Below are 266 nucleotides of genomic sequence, written 5' to 3'. Positions count from 1 at the left end.
GTGCAGGGCGGCTGTGTGGACAGGAGGTAAAAGACAACAGAGGTTTCCTGCAGAATTAACTAAATACGCTCATGAACACAAAAAGAAATATTAAGGTGCTTGAAGAACATTGTGAAATATTTTTAATTCTGTTCTTGATTACAAAAAATTCAGCAACCATTATAACAAAGAACAACAAGTGAAAGCCAGTTACCTAATAACGTTCTTTTATCCGATGCATTCTATCTGCTGCTGATCATGAACATAAGAAGTTGACACAATTTAAA

The sequence above is a fragment of the Etheostoma cragini genome, chromosome 11 (assembly GCF_013103735.1).
Source record: "Etheostoma cragini isolate CJK2018 chromosome 11, CSU_Ecrag_1.0, whole genome shotgun sequence".
Taxonomy (NCBI): domain Eukaryota; kingdom Metazoa; phylum Chordata; class Actinopteri; order Perciformes; family Percidae; genus Etheostoma; species Etheostoma cragini.
Note: the sequence above shows the minus strand (reverse complement) of the source record.